We start from the raw sequence: 24105 nt of genomic DNA on the forward strand, positions 1-24105 counted from the left end.
GGCAGAACTACAGGTTGTTTTTTTCCTTTTTTCTTTTTTTTTTTAGCAAACCAGCGAGACATAAACGATCACCGAGCGTAATTCTCCGAGACAATGCGACGGCTCGGGCCGATCGAATATATTTCTCTAGGCCTGAAATTAACCATCGAAATGGACAGTTTAAAAAATGGTCGTGCACCACCGCAGCGCGTCAACTTGCAAAAACATTTCCTGACGTTTGTTTCATGTTTTCAGTTCAATTTTCACTGCCAGCTTTGCGGCGCGTGTCAATCGCGGATCGCGCGCATTAAATGAAATTCAACGCGGCCAAAAATGCTGTTTATTAGCGGACTGCGGGTGTTTATGCATTCATGGCAAAAATCAGTGAAATTGAAAACAGCAGAACCATCAGAAGCAGGAAAACACTTTTACAAACATTTTCAACAGTACTAACATCGCTTTCTAGAGAACTATTAACTATAGAAACTAGACAACAATTTGTATTCCTCTTGTGATCGCTTTTATAAGTTTCATACAATCGTTGTATCCTCTTCAGCAATGCAACCAGTATTGCTGTGTAGCACTTGCATCAATCATTAGGTCCTAGAAAAGGTAAAAAAGTTTTTTAAGGTTATACTAAAAATTATTAATATTAAAAATCTGACACAAATTACGAAGATTAGACAAGTTTCACGCTTCTGATTAACTGTTTTCAATTGCAGGGGTTTGTACGGATATGTAGCACCCGAGTCTAGTGACAGCAACGAATTTCAGGAAGAAAAATTGTGGGAAGGCATTTCTGAGATATCATATTTAAAAAAAAATACAATTATTTTAGAAATCTGCAGTCCGGACAACGTTCCTCGAAAACACGGTGTCTCGGTTTGTAGTTTGTCCGTGGGAGCGAAGGTAGGCGACCGATCCCGAAGAAGCTTGTGCGATCGATAAGCAATGCTCCCTCTCCTCTCCCTCTCCTCTCGATTATCGAGCGATTGATTCAAAGCGCGACTCTGCTATTAAATCGCGTTAAACCGATTGGGCGGGGGGAGGCAGAGACGAGGAAGTAGAAAGCGGATCGGGCAGACGTCCGTCCAAGTTCTGGTTAAGCTAAAGTGGATTAGACGAGGCCGGAGGAAAACGAGCGAGGAAACAGCCCCGGGACTCGGACGGCTGCTAATGAAACGATCTTACGCAAAATCCCTCCGCAAGATTGTGCCGGGCAGTCGTTCCTGCGATCGCTGTCGATCGGTCTCATCAAGGAGTTTGAATTTCGACTGACACACGATCAATTTCGACTCCGGCTTTCGAACCGGCCCTTCCCCTCCTCTCGTTGACTCTGTGCAGGCTGTTTGGGAAATGTTGCACGGCGTCGATCAATAGCAAAATAAACATTGTCCGAGTCCATTGCGACGGACCGAAGCCAAATAGGCGTTTCGTTCTCGAATAATTTCAACAAGCTGACAATAATGAAATAAATCGGCCCTGTTTCAGATTAAAGGTCATCAGCTTCACGTTTTTTGTCATAAACGTAGGATAGGGTTTCTGGCGAATTGACTCCCAACAACGCGTCGATAATAATTTTTTGAGAAAACTAAGAAGCAAGAGAAGCCAGATCAGGGGAATTGAGGGGAAGGACTTACCCCCTCTCTGCCGGTACCGGATTGGTCACTCGGGTCACGTGGACGACGGAGACGAAACGCGTCACGTGACCGGGCGGAAGCGTGGGGGAAACAACGTCGTAGGAGGGGAAGGTAGAGTTGGGGGGACTGTTGTTTACATTTTTCCGCTACAAACTGTTGTTTAAATGCATAAAATTTTTAGTAGGAACGCGCGAAATCCCAGTTTCGAACACCTCGGCTAATGGAAGCGGATCAAGAACGGCCGGTATTAATTGGACGAGAGGTTTCGCGGAACAGGTTCGCAAGACGCGGCGATAAGTTTCCTCGCAGCAACCGGAAGGAAGTTCCGAGCGTTTGCAACGCGGGCAAATCGGTCCCCGTCAATTCTCCCGATTGCGAGTCGCGTCCCGCTCGGAGCGCATCTGGGCCGAATTAAGATTCATCGGTGAAAATCCGCGAGAAACTTGGGACGGTGCATCATTCGGGAAGTTGGCGCGCGCTTATGTTGCGGCCGGCGTAATGTTCGCGGGAGTCGTAACAGACGCCGGGGATACTTGTACATCGATGAGCGGGGCGCTCCTACCGGCTCGCGCTGCTGGATTTATGGCGGCGCTAACCGTCGAAGTTAGGAGCGTGTAATCTGTAAAGGAGAACAACCGTTCTGCCGGCCGCCGCGATAATACGTCTGCTTGTGTGCCCGCTGTGCTGCAGCGCGGTGCAACGGACGATGCAACTTTGCTCGCGCTGCGCCGCGCCGCGCCGCGCCGCACAGCCGCAAACGACGCGAGACTTTGATCGTTCGAGTAGAATGCCAGCCGAACGGAATCGGTGAAACGCCACGGTTTCGATCTCTCGCGGCGGTTTCGCTGCCCGAGAATCGATCGCCGACAAAGAACCTGAAACGTCGGCAGTTCCGCGATGGACAACAGTGAAAAAATCAACTGTCACATGGGTATACGAAATCTTTCTACATTTCACCTGTGAAATGTCTATTTCAACGATCTATAGGCCGAAGTTTTGTTATCAATTCGAGAGGCAAAATCTCGACTCCTCTCCGGTAAATGTTAACCCTTAACGGTCCGGAAGTATTTCAAGTTCACTTCCCATCAACATTTTTATATCAAGCATAGAAAGGAAAATATTCAAAATGAAAAATAATAAAACGATTCTTGCCGCCATATACGCGGCATTGGACCGAGTAAGTAAAAGCGCCATGCAGCTTATATGTCGGCATTGGTCCGTTAAGGGTTGAAAAGGAATCCAGTGGATGGTTGTTGCATTTTTTGGTTTGTTTGACGAAGTAACCAACCGTTCAAACGTCAACGCGTATACACGTAACTCTGGAAACGTGTTCTAACAGTGGACCGTATGACACATAACAGTTGACCTTGACCATTTTCTTCAAGGTCAAACTTCTTTCTTCATTGCATCCTATAGTACCCATCGCTGGGAACAAAAGGCTCGAAGGAACCACGGTTCTCGCCTCAACCGTTCTCTTAGAAAGCGACTTTGAAGTTTCTAAAATTATTCTAGTGTCTATAGGATGTTCCAAAATGGTGTAAACGCGGAGGGGATGATTCAACATAGACACTTGATTCTTTTTCCAATAATTTGATCGAGCTGAATGAGTGATACACCGTAAAAGTTTTGGATTCTTCAAAGGTTTTCACGTAGTTTTGTATTTCGTTTCGTCATTTGTTGTTACAAGTGCATCAAATCGGATAATTTACTGGTTAATCGGACTATCGGATAATACACCGTGCCGAACGAACCGACAAGTTAAACTTTCTCGGCGGCTCGATAAAACTCGACTAATTTTTCGAGTTTCGGTGGTGGAAGTTGGCGCGCGCGCGACGTGTTTATTATTTATCCGAGAGGCGGGCGTCATATAAAGCGGGCTAATTGCGCCTAGAATTGCAGTATGGCCGCGCGCGTCCTGTAGAAAATTTACAAATTATAATGCACGCAAATGCGAGCTCGATTCCAATTACCCGTCGACGCGTAGGCAGGATGCAATTTGTATCGAGCATCGCGGAGCGAAATTATGTGCGCCACGCTGATTTATATGTAAATGCGCGCGGCGCGGCGCGTCGCCTCGTTCTCTATCGGGTTAGGCCGCGTTCGTGCGCAAAGTCGCTTAAATATTAAAAAAAAAAAAATGAACGACAGATACGATGCGAGAGAGAGAGAGAGAGAGAGAGAGAAAAAGGGAGAGAAAGAGAGAGAGAGGAGGACAGATCGAGCCGAAGCGATTTCCCGGATCGATTCTGCTTTGCATTCATCGGCGTCGTCATCCCGCGTCGCGTCGCGTCGCGGCGACGAGCGTCGACGCTCGATTAGCCGAAACTTCATCAAAGTCGCGGTAATCGTGTCGGCGAACGCGACAGATATTCTATTTTCGCTGAATTAGTTGGCGGGCCCCGTGCGGTAACCAATTACAGGAAAAATTCAATCGGCACATTACCGTCCCCCTCTCCCCTCCCCCTACCCCCTCCCGTTCCCGCTAATCGCTTTACAGATATACCCCCAAAACCCGCCATGAAATCAGCCCCTCTCGCGAACCTCCATTCGAAAATTCACCGTTGGAAGATCCACTTTCGATTTTTTCGATGTACGCTATTCGACAAAAATGGTACGTTCAAGATAATAACTAGCCCAATTTAAAACGGCTCCGAAATTGGACCGTAATTTTTATTCGTAAATGAATTTTACTGGCATCTTTTAAATATCGTTTTCTTGACCAATTTTTCCTCCAGTTTGGACAATTTATACATTTAATTCACCTTCGCGGCTGCGGTGGGTTAACCCTTTGCACTCGGCGCTATTTTCAATCCAAAACGAAATGTTTCTACATATAATATTTAAACGTTTAGTAATCTATTAAACACCAATTTTGTAATGCAACAAATATTTCGTAATATTTTTTGTAATTTCTTTGAAATAATGCCACAACAATTTCTAGTGGCGCTTCAAAGTCACCACTCGAGTGCAAAGGGTTAATGTTGTTTACGTTGTTTCCCCGAGACTTATACAGGGTGGGGCATTTAAAACAGGTCATCTGAATGACTCGCTTGTTTTTGCAGACAGGAGAAAATGCATCAGAGCAAGTTTACTTAGTAACCAGTGTCTTATAATGTTACTAACTTTTGTTACAGACCGAGGCTTCAAGGTGACACGAAGGTCGACTCTCTGTCTTCTAAATCGGCACGGTACGGTACGGTTTGTTATTTACATTCCGACAGTGTGTTCCAAGACGAGTACGATGACCTGTCACGTGATTCAAGGTCACTCAAGGTCAAGCGGAATATAGAAAACAATTCGCGCCGCAAACCCATGCGGAGGGGAGCGCAGAAGGATTAATCTGGATGAGTTTGGATGCGCGAGAAGACGCGATTAGAATTTAGACGGCAAGACTGCGCCCCGGTATTCGTGGTTAATATCGACGGGACAGGTATTAGGCGAAGTCTCGACAGGGTGCGGGACGCGGGTATGTATATTACGAGTTAGGCTGACGGGAACAAGGTGCGTCACCGTCAGCTGTCGGACTCTCGAGTGGACGATACCTAATGCGAACGGTTCTCGTACGTTATGGAACACTCGATTGGTACACGACGACGTGCCGGCTCCTCCGGTGATCGAATCCTGTCCGATACTAGGATATTAAGCACTCTGTCCGTCCGCGTCTGTACGTCCTGCGCGACTGCCTCGATTCTATCCGATCAGCCTTGGGCATCGGTAAAGGGCAGGCCATATCGAAACTCGGCCGATTACGCGAGCAGGAATGAAACACTCCGAAAAATTACAAACAGCAATAGAACTCGAGAACAGAGGAGAAAGAGAGAGAGAGAGAGAGAGAGCCCAGTGTACGGAAATCTCAAGCTATTGCCAATAATGTGGAGTTTCGCGGAGAAGAGAGATCGTAAAGGGAATTGCAAGGTACTGAGTTACGGTCCTCGGAAACTAGACCACTCGATCGAACGCCGCGCCGGCCCGTTTATGCTCGCGGACAACATTCATATTCTTAGACCTGCTGCGAAACCAATGAAATTCCCCACTCGGAGATTCAGGACCAAATTTTCCCCCTCGAATTTACAGAGGTCAAATTTTACAGACCGAATTCGTCCTTTGCCAATTGAAAAATATCTAGGATAAAAATCAACCATGGACAGAGACAAGGAAATACAGTGCGTTCTCGATATATGTCAGCAATACGGGTCTTGCTAATGTCATGCGTCGTCCAGGAGACATATCCGAGGCCTTTCGAGTTTCGTGGCCGCTCACGGGGTATACCTCGCTTTAGTGGGGGTAACTCCGTGACGTTTATCATATCAGGCCTTGACGACGTATACAATAGAGAAATCGCTGTATCCTGGAAACTGTTACAGCTTGAGGAATCGTTTAAGGGGCAAAGTTTTCATTTAAAATGAATTACCAAGAACAAAATTATGGGCCGGTCTGTCGGAGGTATCTCACCGGCACGCGTGGAAAAGTTAAAAATCGTGACCTTTACTTTCTTCCTCGCAGTTCCGACCAATTTAACCCTTTTAGTGCCGGAGGCCGATATATCGGCCCTTGCTGCACTGTCGAAAAGTGCCAGAGCCGATATATCGGCCCGCACCTTGTAGCGCTTTACTATTCGCATTGCGAGAGAACACTATCTCAAAATAAATTTATAATACGTTATAAATGGTCTAATTTCATTACGAGAGAATTAAAATAAATAGTTTTTCGGTTTAACTTTCCCTTATATTCTATATGTTATATTACCTATAACAATTACTTGTTTCGGATGAGATAATCCGACCGGTGCCTACCATGTACCTTGGAGTTATTCTTTATGTTTTGTTGTGCAATATTATTTATTTTGTTACAAAGTATATTGGAAATCAAAAGTATATACTTTGTAATAAACGGTCTATATAAAGTTATGATAAAAAGATGACTTTTCGTATGTACAATTATGTTTTGAAAGAGAGATCTCAATTTTTCTTTTCTTTGTGATCACTTATATCTTTGTTATTTATGTAATTTTCAATGAATATAGAAAAATTAGCGTCACTGTTTTATTCTCTATTTCGTCCTTGATATACTGCTTTTTGAATTATGTAAATATTGCTTTTCGTTTGGTTTTTATGAGCCTTTTTCCAAACCCTAGTAAAATCGTGAAATTCGGCCGGTTATCTTCGCATGGGCAACTCTTTTTCGTCCGGCACTAAAAGGGTTAAAGGAATAACTATTTACCTGGAAAGCTAATTAAATTAAATTGTAAAATAGGTAAAAAAATTATATTTAACCCTTACACAGTGAATTCTCGATATTTGTCAACAACGCGGGTCTCTTGCCAGCGTCGTGTATCGTCCAGGAGACATACCATGTTATTCACGGGGTATACCCCGCGGTAGTGGGGATAGTTCCGCGACGTTTATCGTCCAGGTCTCGGCGACATATACGGAGAAATCACTGTATCGACAATGTCTCGAGAATTTAATATTTTTCCGTGGAAATTTCATTTCGATGCTGCTCGTGGTTCGAACGTACAATGTCATTAGAATCGTTGATCCGGAGCGGCGCCGTTTCGCGTAAGAGGTCTGTACACGAAGTGCAGCGCTCCGTAAACTTAGGGCTCCGCGTTTCCGCAGGCACGCGAGCTCGCGGAACCGCAGCGGTTTTCTTCGCGGAAACGCGTTCGGCGACGAAGTCGCGCGAAAATTCGTCGCGCACACCACGAGTCCCGCTGTGCACGCACACCATGAATCTCTCGGCGGATCGTCGTCGACGGCTGACGGCGTAATCGAACGAGAAACGAACGTCTAGCGAGATTCTACGCGATTACGATCGTTCCGACGGAATTGCGTGTCGTGTTTGAAAGTCCAACGAACCGATGGCTCTCCTCGCATCGAATTTGCTTAATCGGCTGCGTTGTTTATACGTTTAATTAGATTTTATGGCCGCTATTATGTTAATTAAAATCATACGTTATTTTAACATCAAATTTCCCGCTCTGCGGCGCATGAATGAATTAATAAGGCCATTGCGCGCGATCTCTCTCTCTCTCTCTCTCTCTCTCTCTCTCTCTCTCTCTCTCTCACACACACACACACATACATACATTGTACAGACACACTCTCTTGCTGTCTCCACCGAAAACGAGGCAGCATCGTTACCGATAAATTATAGAAAGGATCGGGTACACGGTTAATCCTTTGCCGCTCTTCCGGCACAGCCGACGTCCGATTAAAACAAACGATAAATACTGTAAATCCGGTTGAATTTTATCGGCGGAGCGCACACGCGTCGCCAATTTGGCCGCCATTAAAAGAACGAGAAACGGACCGTGACCCCGCGTCGATAATTTCGAACGGATCCGCCGCGTCCAGCTTCCGAAATTCGTCAAAAGCTTGCGAAACTACCGGCCAAATTAATTTCACGGACACTGCCGCCCGAAGGGGACGTTTCACTTTTTACGGTAGATTGAAAAATAACGTGCCCCCTCTAGTTACCCCCCCCCCCTCGCTGAATCGTGCATAAAATTTCTCAGATAAAAATCAGCTACGGATCGCAAAAGCAGAAGCTTCTGGAAAGTTGAAGGAAAGTAGAAATACAAATATTCGGAACGAGTTTTTAAAATTAAAATTTAAGGAAAAAATTAAAATATCTAGTCATGGGTTTATGCAATAACTAGACTGCGGATTTTATGCATTTATGACAACAATGAGTAGGTCTAATTCAAAACAGTAAAAAGATTTTAACAATGTCCATATGTCCATTTTTAACATATAAAAATTATTAATGAGCAAAATAAATTTTTACTTAGCTCCTATAGATTGCAATCGACGTATACAAATTTTATTTCGCATATAGATCCGCAGTCTATCAACAACATACGATAAGTTTCCTAAAAAAAATGCCAGAAAGTAATATAACAGAATAGAAGACAAGTTATTGAATAAGTCATAGATTTATAAACATCTGAATTTTTTGTTCGAATTCTCCCTCGTCCCGACCGAATAGAATTGAAAAATTAATCGTTCCCCAATGAATGAAAAAGCCCCTCAAGATTTTCGTGGTCCCATTTTTAATAAACAAAAATGTTCTGGTGCAATGGTTCCAACGATTTAATTTCATTGTTCACTGTAGGTAAACGAATCTTACATTCTCCATGCCAAATAAATAAAAAAAAAAAAAATAGCAAAAAGTAATATAACACAATAGAAGACAAGTTATTGAATAAGCCATAGATTTATAAACATCTGAATTTTTTGCTCGAATTCTCCCTCGTCCCGACCGAATAGAATTGAAAAATTAATCGTTCCCCAATGAATGAAAAAGCCCCTCAAGATTTTCGTGGTCCCATTTTTAATAAACAAAAATGTCCTGGTGAAATGGTTCCAACGATTTAATTTCATTGGTCAATGTAGGTAAACGAATCTTACATTCTCCATGCCAAATAAATAAAAAAAAATAGCAAAAAGTAATATAACAGAATAGAAGACAAGTTATTGAATAAGCCATAGATTTATAAACATCTGAATTTTTTGTTCGAATTCTCCCTCGTCCCGACCGAATAGAATTGAAAAATTAATCGTTCCCCAATGAATGAAAAAGCCCCTCAAGCTTTTCGTGATCCAACTTTAATAAACACAAATGTTCCGAAGAAACGTTTTCATTGATTTAATTTTATTGCTCAATGTAGGTGAACGAATCTTACATTCTCCATGCCAAATCAATAAAAAAAAAGGGGATGTTTGTTATAGATGGTATCCCCTTAAACGTGACTAAATTCTTGGATCCGGCGAGCGGGAGCGGGACGGCGAAATTGAAAAAGCCCGATGAATAGTTTAGCGTCTCGCGTGTAAATAAAAGGATTTATTCATCTCGCGGGTAACGTTTACCAGGAGGCGGGCAGGGCGTTTTGGATTTCGGGACGCGCGAGATGCCGCCAGCCCCGGTGAAAATAACAGGAATACCCGTCGGCGTGGTACGAGCGCGTCGTTTCCCATGACGATAACGATAATACCGTGCTCGGCCCGCTACAAAGTATAACCTAATTATCTGTCCGACACGGTGGTTCCTGGATGCTCCCGCGCGCTACTGTAATACGCAATTGCATTCGCAACGGTTGCCGGCCCGCTTGCATCTTCATTATAGAGGCGAATGCACCGCGCGCATTTTGCTTGCACCCGGTTCCGCGACGCGTTGCGGCCCCCCGTCATTCTCGAAACGACTAGCAGTTTTGCTCGTGCTCGCTTTTACCCCGACGAGGAATCGTCTTCGTCGTTGATCCACGACGCATTGAAAACAGTTGTCAGGCACCTACAGAACAGTTTTAATCTAAACTTCACTTTAGGGGACCAATAATTTTCAACTTTTTCTTCGATTTTCTCGAACATCTTGCCGTCGTTCTCTCGCGAGAAGAAACAAGAATGGCCGATCGCGTGGAATCTCGCGAATAGAAATTAAAACGGTTGCCGGTTACGGCCAGGCGAAGGTACGCAACTCCTTGGCCGTATCCACGTCGTATACGTAAACCGGGATCAAAGAATGCGCAGAGCCGTAGGGCACGAATCCGCCAAGTTTAATGCAGTCTCGAGCACTCCGGCCGCAAGTGTATGAAAGTATACGGCGGCGAGGATACACCGCGAAATCTCTTTTATAATAGCGTACACCCTAAAGCCGATTTGTTGCCCGCTCCGAGCAACTTTCGCGAGATACGGCACGATTAAGGGCGAAACTTTCTGCCGATCTTGCCGCGGAAAGGATTCCGCCGCGCAGACATTTGCGCCTAGAAAACTGACTGACTCGGGGCAGAATCGCCTACGGGAATCTAGACGATAGCGTTCCACCTTTCGCAGATACCGATACTGTCTCTCGCGGGTCCTTTGAAGCGCGAAGGTACTGCAGTTTTAAGGGCCGGGATATGTCGCGCGACGATTTTCTACGGTGTTCTGCACTGTTAGTATTGCTTCCAGTTCTTCTCGAAGAGTCACAACTGAAGGTCGAATATTAACACTAGGTTTACGGGACTCGTCGAAATGACGGATCTTATATTTTTGATTTTGGAATCTTTTATATTTAATATTTTTAATTTACGAATATTGAGATTGCGAAGATGCACCCGTGAGGAATTATTTAGCAAATCCATTTGTTTGTGAATTTTGTTAGATACACACTCATGTTGTTATTATAAAGTACTGTGAAACAGACATTTTTAGTGCTCCGTAAACCTAGTGTTAATAACCACAAATTTTGGGGGCCATCTTTTTCAGTAGTTGTTCTGGTAACTTTGTTCTGAGTAAAATCTTTGCTATCAACCAATTTGCTTCATTAGTGTATCAACAATTTCACCACCTATAACCATGCTGAAGGACATCTGAAGGTCATAATCGACCCAGTTAAATCTACTTTCTCATCTACTACAAAATGCGCTGAAGAGAAATAAACGTTTCCCGAATGAAAAATGTGAGTGAAAAAGAAAGATGACCTGACAGAAAATTATTTTTTCCAGTGTATCAGTCGGTACCATTCGAATTCTGCTGTGAGCATTTCGTTGCGTCACGTTATCGGGTAAGTCTGTGAACAAATATCACTTTTGTGAAGAAATCACAATTTTATCTTTGTAATTTTAATTTGAAATCGCACTTTCGTTCCAGCCGAGTATTAAAAATTGCTGTCCTAGTCGATTTCATGGAGACTGAACCGGAACGAGGTGAGCAAGTCGAGTTTATGCGAGCTTGAATGAAAAGCGAGAAAATCAATTGGAATCATATACATACATAGATCTTAATGTGCATTATCATTGTTGTCACACAGGATGGACGCAGCCGGTTTCGAAACCTGACCCGGTGTTAAGAACAGGTTCAGCGGGGTCTGCTCGAGGAACAAATGGTTTCGCGGCGCGTTTGAAACAGGAAAACGGAGAGGACAGATTATGGCAGGGAGTCGGAATACGCGGTTGCCTATGCTGGTCAAGGAACGTTGAAATTTTGATGAGCGGTGCGTTGGCGTTTCGAGCGACGAATCCGAGACTCTCTTCGAGAGAGAGAGAGACGGAGAAAGAGAGAGAGAGAGATTCGCGATTAAACCTGAATCCTAGCGGAGGTCCGCGCTGCAAAGAAAACGCGAAAATTTTCTTCTCTCTCTCTCTCTCTCTCTCTCTCTCTTCTCTTCTTGCTCGTTTTCCTCTTTTCCGATCCGTCGAAACGCCGCAAACGAATACGCCGGTTCTTGGTCTCCGTTACCGGCACGCTTTGACAGCGGTGTTTAGCGGACGCAAAAACTGTCGCCGACGCAAAGTCGAAAAGGCCACGCGACGAAAGGCAAAGCGAGACGGACAAAAAGCGAAATCGTTTCGCCCCGATGGAACGACCGGGGCCGGGGCCGGGGTTTGCATCTTGCCTGCTCGCTGACCCAACCGAACCAAACTGAAGAGACGCGAAGGCCGGTCCTTTTTCCTGCGAACTCTATTTATTCTACATTCTTCTTGGAACGGGTCAAAGAGGAACGCCGACCGCGCGGACACGAAAGGAGAACGCGGGGCCGATGCAGGCCGAAATTGAAATATTCAAACGACGTTTCCTGCGCCGTCTCCACCAAACGGGAATTAAAAGACAAGGGTAGTCACGTGACTTTTGCAGAGTCAGCAGGTCGGCAACTGCTGTATAATTTCCGTTCACAGCCTTCAGCCACCGACTTAAGATCCGTCTTTGCTCTTGATCCGACGGGTGTTAAGTCTGTGACTAAACTTGTCACATTTTTTGCTCTGTATTATCGATATTGTGAATTCCGACGCCAGAAACGTGCTTCAAGCTTTTCGCTTTATTTCGCAGAGAATCAAGACAAAATATAGCTCAATCTGTAGCTGGAGACAAATAATCGTTCCGACAATAATCTTATTTGGCTACATGCCGTCTGAAATAATCGTATACGAGTCTATTTGAACGGACAAGTAATATTTTTCAAAATTACTTCGTCATTTGAACTTCAAAGAATTTTTTCCTTGTCTTTCAGCTGATCAAATGATTCGTACGCTCCAAAATTCCATTCATTTCGCGCACCGAAAAACAATTTTAAATGCGAATGCAAACGTTAATAATTAATTTCGTCACTTCAGTAACGCCTGCTTGACGTGAAGTTATTTATTATTTTATTTGAAAAATATTATTTGAAACTCGATATAAAGGTACAGTGAAAATTAATTTTTCACGTTGTTCGCGAAATGTCAAAGTATTTCAAATAATTCGTTGCTTTCGTTTCCGGCGGAAATTACGAGCTAGCGAAATATTTGCAAAAGCTATTTTATTATCAGATTTGAATTCTGCCGACGAGTGTGCGACGAAGTTACTATTGGTACAATCGTTAGGTTTACCCTCGCAACTTGTACGTATTGTGTGTTTGAAATGATCTGCCGAAAAGTTGGAAATGAAATGGATGCTCGAAACTCTGTTACGAAATGGACTCCCGCCGTTCCGAGAGTCGATACGCGAGAATATTTTTGCCTCCTACTAATTGTAAAATGAAGGTAAACATTGATGTATCAAGGGGGGTTTAATAGAGCACAACGGAATAGAGTAGAACAAATAGAATAATATCCACGATGTTCCCAGTGTCTTCTGTTTCCGCTAATGTTCGTTACAGACGCACGACGACTACTCCACCGCCGAAGATTTCAGAGATACAAACAAATTTCTTCAGCAAATTACAGTTTGAATGTTCGCTGCATCGCTCGCTTCAAGAGTTTCTTCCAAACTACCACAGAAACGACGTCTACGACCGACCGGTGTACATCAAGGTAGAACCGGGGAAAATGTCTGCGAGCCATTTAAACCTCCAGTCGGGAATATCCGAAAGTTTCTACTTCGCTTCTTGAGAAAAAAAAAATTGCTCGACTCTGGACCGCGGGAGAGTAGCCATTATACCAAAAAATAATTGGCCCAGCCTACTGATACTTCAATTAAATAACAACGAACCACCTAGTCGGTTAACACGTTTGCCACCAGCGTTTGTTTCACTGCCACACGGAGACCTCGGCCTACCAAGCTGTTTCACGATTTGACAATTTGTTACATTTTGTAGAATCGTGTGTCAAATTTGTAAGAGCGTAAGACAACTTGAGGTTTTCTAATGTTGAAAAGCTTCCTGCTAAATTCAAATTAAGAGTATCAAACTGGAGGTTATACCCCTCAAAATAAGCTCAGGTACAGTATCGTATCGATTCTATATTGCCAAGTTGTAGTGGTTCAAAGGTACACCAAATTTCCGGGAAAAGGGAATCAATTCTGACTTGTTCCGTCTATGCAAAACTATTTTCAAAGTACGTTTCGAATAATTTTAAGAAGCCGGGAACAGTATGTCGACATCGATCAATACTTCTGTCGTCGGAATTCCGTTGGTGTCGGGAACGCACAAAATGCGCAGTCTAATTATTAGCGTAAACGGGTGAGTAAGGCCCTATCAGCACGAACAGTTGGGGTGAATCGATTGGCAAGTGTGCGGTACAATTTACGTGGCAACAATGACGTGTGCTTGTCGCAGAAAGAGCTTCCGGGACAAGCTAATATTATTTAGCGTTTCGCGAGAGTAAGATTAACGTTCGAGGGAGGAGCGAAAGGGTTTCGGTGAACAAAGGGCGGCGCCCTGCGGGAGAAAAATAGGCGGCGCGGAAAGGAGCGTGGGTGGAAGCTGTCGCGAAGTGAACGAGCTGGCTGGAAAATATCTTGGCCACACATACTCGAAAGGTCGAGAGCCGACCGCCACATACTGTACATATCTCGCGGCGGTATACGGTGCACGCGTGCGGGAAAGGGCGTGGGTGGCGTGAAAGGGTTTGCAACGTTGAACGGCGAATGGCGAAGGGCCAAGGGGGAGGAAGGGTTGGGAATGAAAACCGAGCGAGCCGGAAGACGGCTCGTTACGGCGGCTTAAAGTGTTCGCACTCAGCTTACACGAAGCTCATTAACGATCGAAGAGCCGGCGAAATAATTAATTCCTCTCGGCAAAGAACCGCTGCCGCCGCCCGGTGCCGCTTGTGCCAGCGGCTCTGCGTGCATACTTTATGTGTAATTCATTCGACGGTGGCCGTGACCGGGGATATCTCAGTCACCGGACTGATCAAACGGGCAAACCCCCGACCCCCCGATGGAAACTGAAAACCGCCGGGAAATTCTGCTCGCTTTTACACCGTCCACGCAAAACGATGACACACCGTCGAACACACTGGTCGCCATTTGTATAAAGTTATCTTTCGACTGCGGATTTTATGCATTCCGCGGCCTCTTCGACGTCGTGAAAATTGTTGAATTCGCGACGCCTGCCCCCACGATAAATTAATGTTACGCGAGCAATAATTGCAGCATTGACTTGTAACAATACACAGGCTGATTCCTCAGGACATTCGAAGCAACTTTTTCCTTTGGGAAAATATTCTACGGGGCTTCGTTAAGGAGTTATTATCGAAAAACGTGGACCAATCGAAGCGCGGCTACTGCGGACGAAGTTCGGCCCGGCCAATGACAACGACGCGCGGAATCCGTCCGCTGTGACCGCGCCCTGATTGGTCAGTGTTTTTCGTTAATAACTCCGTGACGAGGCCGCGGAGAACATTTTCGCAAGGGAAAAAGTTGTTTCAAATGTCCTGAGGAATCACCCTGTTCAAGGAAGTTTGTGAAAACAATAAATAAATGTCAATTCTATAAATATAAATTTCTTTCTTTTTCAAGGAAGTTGTAAACGTCAAGGAGATTCTAATCACTGGAATAACAGAATGATTGTCGGATAAATAGCGCGTGCTTCGGGCCGAACGGATTCGGGCCGAACAAACGAGCGCCGCGGCCCGTTTCCACCTTACGAAACGTTGGTCCGCTGTTTGCCGAAGATTATTCAATGGCATCCAGAGTATCCTGCAACTATTTCATAGAAATCCCAGCCGCGCCGGCTGCTATCCGCGGAATTCCAGGTAAAGTAATAAATATTCCTTCGAACTAGCGCGCGCCCGCACAGTGCGTCGACCAAGACGGCAAAAAATAAATAAAATAACTTTATTTTTATATACATTTTTATACGTGAATATATTAAAAGAGAACCCCATTTGTTCATAAACACTCGCCAAAACAAGTAAATAACTCGGTATCAATTTAAAAAGAAATTTATTTATCGTCGTAACGTGAAGCATAACTTTTCCTCCTGTCATAACCTAAATTACTAGACTGCGGATCTTTATGCATTTATAAGAAAATTTAGTAGACAAAATTTTGAAATTGTCTATTAAAATTAGCAAGTGAAGAAATAACATTCCACTTGGCTTCTATTTCTTGTAATCGACGCAGACAATTTTTATTTTGTATAAAGATCCGCAGTCTATAAATTACACGCTATCGCATTCTCAAGCATCAAACAGGCGATAGGAAGAACAAAATTTAGTTGTCTGTTCCGTGTTCGGCCCGGAAATCGAGCGATCAACGGCCGCCATTTTCGCGGAGATTTTCGAGTTGAAAATCGTCGGATCGATATCGACGTGCCCCTCCGGAAGTCGAGCATAAATATCGGGGACGTTCGCTCGGCAAATAGGATCGGCGATGGTATCGTAATCGTGGCATTTGCGCGACACCCGAAGGTTTTGGCCCAGGGTCCTGATTCTGGTCACGAACGGTCTCGGCGTCGAATCGCTGGACCGAAACAATAGCAAGCGGCCGTCACCGTTGACGTTATCGTAAATACTTTACCGAGCGGAAATGCTCCCCCAAGCTTCCGCGGGCCTGACCAAAATAATTATCGAACCTGCACGCTCGCGATCCCAACCGGCCACTCTGGGGATTCTTATCTCGCGGTCCTCGACTCGTTAACGAAAATTAATACACAGACGAGGTATAGGAGACTAGAACAATACGGGGTTTCATGTCTCACAGAAAACCACTCGTTTTCTTACGGCCTCAACGCTGACACGCGATAAATGTTAAAATTAGATTTACGAAAACGCTATCAAATCCTGTGTACATGTTATATGTATATGTGTTACATTTTAATTCTGTTTTGTACTGTTTTGTATAATGTACATGTTAAAATTGTAATTTATTTGGTGAAAAATAAAGAATATTAGTTATAGCAATCATGTGTTCTTCCTTTCTGTACCCTGGACACGAATACTAGATATTAGAATAAATTGTGAATGTCTTCAAAAATTTCGGGAACAGCAAAATGTTCGAAGTTGCCGCGAAAATTTCGACCGTCTGACTTGACGTTGACTTGTACCGCTGAAATTTTGGAAAATTTTGAACCGTTCGCCTTGTCGTTGACTTCACTACTGAAATTTCTGAGAATTTTCGAAAATTCCGAGAATCGATTCAGTAGCACAAGTCAACGACAAGCCAGACGGTAAAAAAATCTGAAAATTTCAGTAGTACGAGTCAACGACAAGTCAGACGGTCGAGATTTTCACGAAATTTTCGGGAAAATTTGAACTTTTGTATTAGGAGAACATGATATCGAAGGAGGTATCCGATTTTCAGTAGTACAAGTCAACGTCAAGTCAGACGCCGAAATTCTTGGAAATTTCAGTGGTACAGGTCAACGACAAGCCAGACGGTCGAGATTTTCACGAAATTTTCGGAAAATTTGAACTTTTGTATTAGGAGAACATGATATCGAAGGAGGTATCCGATTTTCAGTAGTGCAAGTCAACGTCAAGTCAGACGCCGAAATTCTTGGAAATTTCAGTGGTACAGGTCAACGACAAGCCAGACGGTCGAGATTTTCACGAAATTTTCGGAAAATTTGAACTTTTGTATTAGGAGAACATGATATCGAAGGAGGTATCCGATTTTCAGTAGTACAAGTCAACGTCAAGTCAGGCGGCCAAAATTCTCGGAAATTCAGTAGTATAGGTCAACCACAAGCCAGACGGCCGAGATTTTCGCGAAATTTTCGGAAAATTTGAACTTTTGTATTAGGAGAACATGATATCGAAGGAGGTATCCGATTTTCAGTAGTACAAGTCAACGTCAAGTCAGACGGCCGAAAATTCTCGGAATTCAGTAGTATAAGTCAACGACAGGCCAGACGGTCGAAAATTTGCGCGAGTCTTCAAGTTTCCAGTAGTACAAGTCAACGTGGAGCCAGACGGTCGAAATTTTCCGAGATTTCAGTAGTACAAGTCGATGGCAAGGCAGCCGGTCGAAATTTTCGGAAATTTACGAAAAATCGAATTTTCTGTTCGGAGAAAATGAAATTGGAAGAAGTGGCAGTAAATTCAGTAGTTTAACTCAACGACAAGGACGTTCAGGAAAAATTACGGGTTCAATGATTAAATACGCAGATACGTCTTTTCATTACATAACTTTATTCATTCCTCGTTAAATCTTACATGAAATTATTGCGTTAAAATACAATATAAATGTTTACATATGTAATTCGGATTGCGCATCGGTATCCGTGTTATCGCACAGACGAGGTATTACTATAGTAGACCAGGCTTCGGAATTAATAGTTGTCCTCGCGTCGAAAGCCACAAATAAAGTTCGTTGATAGACTTCAAGGGAAACGTTTTAATACTGGCCACCGACCAACTTATCCGATTTCTGGCGCGTTCCGACTTGTTTTCATCAGCAAACCATCTGCGGTCGCTTGACAAATGTTGCTGATAAAAAAGAGTTCACACACGCCATCAATAGAATAAAATGAAGTTAAGGAACTGTGTAGGAATAGAGAGTTGCGCGCTAATTAACGCGTTTAGGCGACGGATGAACGGATCAGAAGCCCCTCCAACGAGCAATAGCTCGCTCGTGGCACGAGAGGAGCAAATGGTTTTCAATCTTTGAATCGAGCGATAACAATAATCCCGGCCCAGTCAGCCGCCGCAAGCTCGTTAAACACGGTGACGTTCACTCTTCGATTTTTTCCCCATTGAAAGGTGGACCCCTGCAACGACAAGAGACTCTCGACCAAGAAAAAGGAAGAAAGAGAGGGAGAGAGAGAGAGAGAGAGAGAGAGAGAGAGAGAGAGAGAGAGAGAGAGAGAGAGAGAGAGTAAGTTCGGTGTAAAATCTGTTCCTTAATGGAGAATGGAACGGAGCTGTTTGCGTAAATGTCGGAGATCGACCGAAACGCGACAGCTCGTTACGAGGGCTTCTTTTGCTTTCCCGCCTTTTAACTTTGCCCGAGGATTTCTCCGGCTAAAGAAATAGTTTTTTTTTTCTCACGAGCAAGCGAGTACGCGCACACGCCACCTCGTCTCACGTTGATTCGCGTTCCACGCGCGCAGTCCCTTAATTAAAAGCGGAAATGACGTCTGGACGGGGCATAAAAAAGCTAGTCACGAAAGAGAGAGACGGACCAACGGTCGTCAACCACGAAATTACACTCGTCCGAGTGGATCGTGCCACGGCCCGAGGTTTTCGTCGATCAAATTAGACGGGGAAACTGCGATTTTAATTACTCAAGCGCGCTTGTGAGTCCCTGCGAATCTTTCCGCCATTAGCCAACCTTGTTTCAACTCATCCCTCGACCCGGGAGCTGTCGATGCTAATATTCCTTCAACGGGATGGTTACCTTGCGTGCCTTTCACACGAATTATTCAGTTTAATATATTTAAGCCAGCGTTATCAGTTGTTCAACCCCTTGTCCTAGAAATAAGTCAGACCCGTGATGAACACTTTAACGCTTCGTTTACGAAACACTGAGGGTGCCTATTTCACACTATTTTATGGAAAGTAACAAGAATGTTTCTGTACCAATGTTGTAGTCATTTTTTTATAATATATACAAAAGAAAGAAATTTTTTAATTAATAATTGCAAATTAAGAATATTAGTATCCGTCATTCGTTCCGTTCTTTTAACAATACCCTCTACAAAGAAACATATAACTATCATAATTTCGATTGTTTTTACTTAAAAAAAATTATGTACGTACTTCAAATGTCTATAAAACGCGTGTGCAAAATCTTGATGCAAAATGTGTGGCACTTCTGCTAAGAAAAATTCCGAAGTACCGCTTCAAGAGCGGAGAGTCCAGGTAAGTTTGGAACGAGATCTTTCTGACAATTTTCACGAGCGAGGAGCGAATGTTAAACAGTAATTTTCGAGATGGTTTCGAGCGGAGAATTCGGCGGTAAAATTGCGGAAAGATCTGCGACACGGTAGCCTCGCAAGCTGCGCGCGATAACCGAATGGGATTTCGGTGGCGGAAGCAAAGTACAACGGAAACATTGAGTGCGCCCTGGCGTTGGTAGTATGGCGGTTCGTTAACGGGAACAGTGGACAATCGGAGACAGAAAACGGTAGAATTAGTGGGCCGTGGTTTCGATAGACGAGCGTGAATTAAAGCTGATGTAATCGAGCCGCAGCTCGCGCACGCGTTCCTCTGCGCTCATCGCGTTCAGAAACCTGTGGTAGTATGGTATTCGTACGCGCACGAGGAAAAGAACGACAGGACACCGATCCTCCCGAGTTTCGAATCCACTTTGACGAAATAACGATCATCCTGGATCGCGCTGCCGTGGATCCATCGCGGGTTTGATCGCACGCGCCCTGGATCGTTCTCGTACGTTTCGGGCGGACGGCAGTTTTCGCAAAACAGATACCTGTATTTTATTCCGATATATTTTTGTTTCGTACCCGTCGTCGCTCATCCTTATCGAAAGATCCCCTGCATGCTAAATCCCTGTCAAGGCCGAACGGCCGTTTCGAATGCGCACGATGGCCCCGTCGAAATCGGACCCCTCCAATATCTCCGACGCTGTCGCTGATATCCAAAAATATTGCCAACGATAGTCGAAACGCACGTAAATTCGCGAAAGTAGCTTTTGCACGGATGGACGCGTGGTCTGAGATGGTCCCCCTTGTCTATTTGCGTTGTTCGTCGGCCCACAGTTCACTCGATCTCGTCGATCTACCGCGTTATTTCACTTGTCCGACCATCGCTCGACTTGTTCCACTTGCTCGGTCTCGGAGTGGTTTTCAAACATCTACAAAACTCGTGGAAATAAAGAGAAAATTTTCTTAATGAAATTTAGGTAATTTCAACAATCGAATAATGTTGACAAGCACATGATTTTCATGATTTTCATCATTTTCATTACAGACTTAGATAAAAAAAATTGTTAAATCTCAAGTCAATGACAATTTTCCAGAAACTTTCTTTCCACATCGTTCGGCAAACAAATTATTCCAAATTCTTGTGGTCCACTTCTAAAAAAGTTACATCATTTTCAAGGCTGTATGGAGACTTTTTTGACCGTGTCTCTATTTGTTTCTGTGACTTTTCTCCGGCTAGGTCGGTCATTCGTCCCGCTGCGAAGGCGCGCCTGGAAATGCGATTTCGTGGAAACAATGTGGGAGATGCGCGGGCCTATGCGGTTCCTTTATCGCGTTCAGTATGCGGAACGTTCGGCTCGACGTGCATTTCGAAAAATGTCGCGCCTGGCTAATGGATCGAGGGAAGCAGGCGGGCTGCGGGTTCGTTTCGCATGAAAATTTGCCGATGACGGTGTTTGCGCGAAATACTCTTATATAAGCGGACCACGGGTGTCGCCGAGAGAGAAAGAGAGAGAGAGAGAGAGAGAGAGAGACAGAGAGATAGAGATAGAGGGAGTTTCGCGAAAGTTCGTTTTCGCACGGCACGCGAGAAAAATCTCGATGGGGAGAGGCTGCTACCGTCGACCGAGAATGGGCCGCGGCGCGTAATTGTCGGCCGCCACAAATGGCGCTCGTTAGTCGGCCACCTGCCACTGTTTACCGGACAAACAAATCGTTTGTACGGCCCCGTTTTACCGAGCCCAGTCATATTTTATTCCCAATGAACGGGCGGCGTTTGTCGCCCGACGCGACGAGAAGCGACGCGACACGACGCGATGGAACGGTACGCGCGACAGGATGCACAACGCGATGCATCGATATCGGGAGGCGCGAACAGATGCGTTTCTGATCATCGATTGGCCCATTGTAACGCAGCACCGGGTACACACGCCGATTCTCTCGCAAATGAATATTTTCGGCCGCGATTAACGTCCAAAATGGTGGGACACGCACGGACATACGCACAGGCACGCAGCGGTACAGAGAGACACACACACACACGGTCTCGTCTCCTATTCGGAACGTTGTTCGTTGTTCGTTGTTCGCGATCGTAAACCAAGTTACCCGGGGATAAATCGATCGGTTGATTAACTGGCGCGTCGCGTAGTCGATTCGATTCGATTCGACTCGACACGATTTGAATAAAAGGCGAAAGTAATTCGTGATTCTCGGCTCGATTGAACGCCAATCGATCGCGCCGATAAATTTCCACCGAGCTCTCTCTATCGACGGCACCGTGACGAGACGCAGCCGCCGCTTTTGCTCGTGCCGACCAGCAGGAATTTACCCGTTTAAAAATATTTCGATAGCTATTGATTTGTTGGTCGATGAATCGGCTGGTGCGTCCACCCTGGAAAATATTGATGGGCTCCAAGTTCGATTTCGAAAGGATCACCTGGACCCCAGATGTCCTTCCAATTCAATCCTAAGTGGCTGATCCCTTGCGTGGGCGACTGGAATCGTCAGGATTTTGGTCTGAAAGAAAAGAAGATATACAGGTCGCAGATTTTGACTTGTTTATAGTTTGCTATATTCTAGTTAAGTTCCAGATATTCTATTATATTCTAGTACCAATATTTTAGTATATTCTAGTAGCAATATTTTAGTACATTCTAGTACCTATATTTTAGTACATTCTAGTACCTACATTTTAGTATATTCTAGTAGCAATATTTTAGTACATTCTAGTACCTATATTTTAGTACATTCTAGTACCTACATTTTAGTATATTCTAGTATCTATCTTTTAGTATAGTCTAGTAAATTCTAGCATCAATATTTTAGTATATTCTAGTATCTATATTTTAGCATATTCTGTCATCTATATTGTACTGTATTCCAGTATCTACATTGTAGTATATTCTAGTACCTATTTTTGGTATAGTCTAGTAAACACTAATATGTACATTTTAGTATACTCTAGTATATTCTAGTATATACATTTTAGTACATTCTAGTATCTATACTATAGCATATTCTAGTATCTCTATTTTAGTATATCCAGTACCTACACTTTACTACATTCTGGTATCTATACTTTACTATATTCTGGTATCTATACTTTACTATATTCTAGTATCTATACTTGATTATATTCTAATATATTTCACTACATTACATACAAACTGCTGATCTCAAGTTAACAATACTTACTGCTGACATCAACACGATCTGGTGAAAACAATTGTCGAATGAATGCAGTGTCGAATAGGTTATTAAAAAATAGACATCCGGAAACCTTCCATACGACTACTCTATAAATCTCAACACGAACATCGTGAACGTTCATCCTTTCGTTTAATACGAATTACGCTCGTGCATTGGAAGGTGTTCATCCACTGGACAGATTATCCTAAATAAAAATGAGAAAAATTTGTCGATCTTCGAACTCCTGCGAGGTCGTGTAAAAAGAATCTTACAGCAGTCTGCCTTCGCTCATTTTAAAGAGCGAAGCGTCTGCTTTCGTACACTCGCGCAGTAAGACACGCGATTATCATAGTCTACTTAACCCACCCCCGAGCCGGGGACTATACGCTCTGCGAGAGGTGGAAAAACTTCGTTCAAGTCGGAGGTGGTAATGAAATTATGGAAATCGAGGGAGAAAGTAATTTTCACGCTGACACGGAAGACGAAATTAGGTCTTAGAGAGTCTAGGATAGGTGCGAGTGCAGTTGGACTTTATTCCGTTCAATGGAAAAATCGGTTAATTCGGTGTACTGGTCAATTAATAATTCACGCATTCCGCATTCCACTCGAAAACTAATGCTGAGCATCCGGCGGTTGGGTTCGAGCGGGAAACGCGTTCGCGAAGCTGGTCAACAGCCGGAAACAGGATCTTAGGATGCAAGGCTTACCGTGGGAAGAGGTTCTGCTTGGCTGTGGGGTTTCCCGCGACCGGATTACGCGACCAGAAATTTCCATAATCGTCCGCAATCTATTTATTCCGTCTATTTTTCGCGAGGTCCGCGACTCCGTTTTGCGAAAGAGGGACCCCCGTGGAAACGAAGAGGAAAGGGAATTGCTCGGAGAGGGTTTTAGCAGCCGGAGGACAAGACAAGAGGGCGTCCACTCGTTTAGCGAGATCGAACGGTACGACGGTACGCGGGAGTTCCACCCCGTAACTCCCCTCCACTGGCAGTCACGGTCAATTCGTGGACAAAGAGGGATTAGCATAGGAATTACTTCCGGCCGGACGATAAAGCCCGGGCAAAACCTTCAAAGCCGGAACACACGAAGGTCGTTCACGAGAACCGAGAACCCGAGGACCGAGTCCACTGTATTTCTAGGGACGGAAATTGGCACGCGCTGTCGAACCATCCGGGATCGAGGGGAACAAAAGGGCACGGGGGAACCAGTCACTCCATATTATTCCAATTCCTTCGGTCGATCTCCCCCCACCCCACCCCTGCCCCTACCCCCTTTCAGATACGCTAAGAGGTCCGTC

At 44.4% G+C, this 24105-nt stretch overlaps 1 long non-coding RNA gene across 1 annotated transcript; it reads left to right on the forward strand.

Moving 5' to 3' along the window:
- Positions 1-4967: 4967 nt before the first annotated feature.
- Positions 4968-11281, forward strand: LOC143361599 (uncharacterized). Its single transcript, XR_013083492.1, has 3 exons — positions 4968-5085; positions 11104-11162; positions 11249-11281. It is a non-coding gene; the product is annotated as an uncharacterized LOC143361599 (long non-coding RNA).
- The last annotated feature ends 12824 nt before the right edge of the window (positions 11282-24105 follow it).

Source organism: Halictus rubicundus, chromosome 15 (genome assembly GCF_050948215.1).
Source record: "Halictus rubicundus isolate RS-2024b chromosome 15, iyHalRubi1_principal, whole genome shotgun sequence".
NCBI classification, from domain to species: Eukaryota; Metazoa; Arthropoda; class Insecta; order Hymenoptera; family Halictidae; genus Halictus; species Halictus rubicundus.